The sequence below is a fragment of the Malurus melanocephalus genome, unplaced genomic scaffold (assembly GCF_030028575.1).
Source record: "Malurus melanocephalus ecotype Western Australia unplaced genomic scaffold, MMel_1.1 scaffold_1490, whole genome shotgun sequence".
NCBI lineage: Eukaryota > Metazoa > Chordata > Aves > Passeriformes > Maluridae > Malurus > Malurus melanocephalus.
In genome coordinates, this window is record NW_026624722.1 from 3,979 (window position 1) to 5,096 (window position 1,118).

Consider the following 1,118-nt stretch of genomic DNA (forward strand, 5'->3'; position numbering starts at 1 on the left):
AGGAATGTTCTGGGACACCCCAGGAATGTTTTGGGATACTCAGGAATGTTCTGGGACACCCCAGGAATGTTTTGGGATACTCAGGAATGTTCTGGAACACCCCAGGAATGTTCTGGAACATCCCAGGAATGTTCTGGAACACCCCAGGAATGTTTTGGGATACACAGGAATGTTCTGGGGCACCCCAGGGATATTTTGGTGCACCCCAGGAATGTTTTGGGATACTCAGGAATGTTCTGGAACACCCCAAGGATGTTTTGGAGCACCCCAGGGATGTTTTAGGACACCCCAAGGACATTTTGGGATACCCCAGGGATGCTCTGGAACACCCCGGGGATATTTTGGGACACCCCGGGATGTTCTGGGACACCCCAGGAATGTTTTGAGACACCCAGGGATATTTTGGTGCACCCCAAGAATGGTTTTGAGACATCACGGGGATATTGTGGGACACCCCAGGAATGTTTTGGGGCTCCCCAGGATATTTTGCAATGCCCCAGGGATATTTTGGTGCACCCCGGGGATATTTCGGGGTACTCCAGGGATAATTTAGGACACCTCAGGGATATTTTGGGGTACCCCAGGGATATTTTGGCGCACTCCGGGGATATTTTAGGGTACCCTAGGGATAATTTAGGACACCTCAGGGATAATTTAGGATATTTTGGCGCACCCCAGGGATATTTTGGGGTACCCCAGAGATGTTTTAGCGCACCCCAGGGATATTTTAGGACACCTCAGGGATATTTTGGCGCACCCCGGGGATATTTTGGTGCACCCCAGGGATAATTTAGGACACCCCGGGGATATTTTGGTGCACCCCAGGGATAATTTAGGACATCCCAAGGATAATTTAGGATATTTTGGCGCACCCCGGGGATATTTTGGCGCACCCCAGGGATATTTTGCAATGCCCCAGGGATAATTTAGGACACCCCAGGGATAATTTAGGATATTTTGGCGCACCCCGGGGATATTTTGCAATGCCCCAGGGATAATTTAGGATATTTTGGCGCACCCCAGGGATATTTTCAGCCACCCCACCGCGGGTGGAACGCTCCCAGCCGCCATTCCCCTGTCCCGGCTGCCCGGGGCGGTGCGCGGGGCGCGGATCCCGC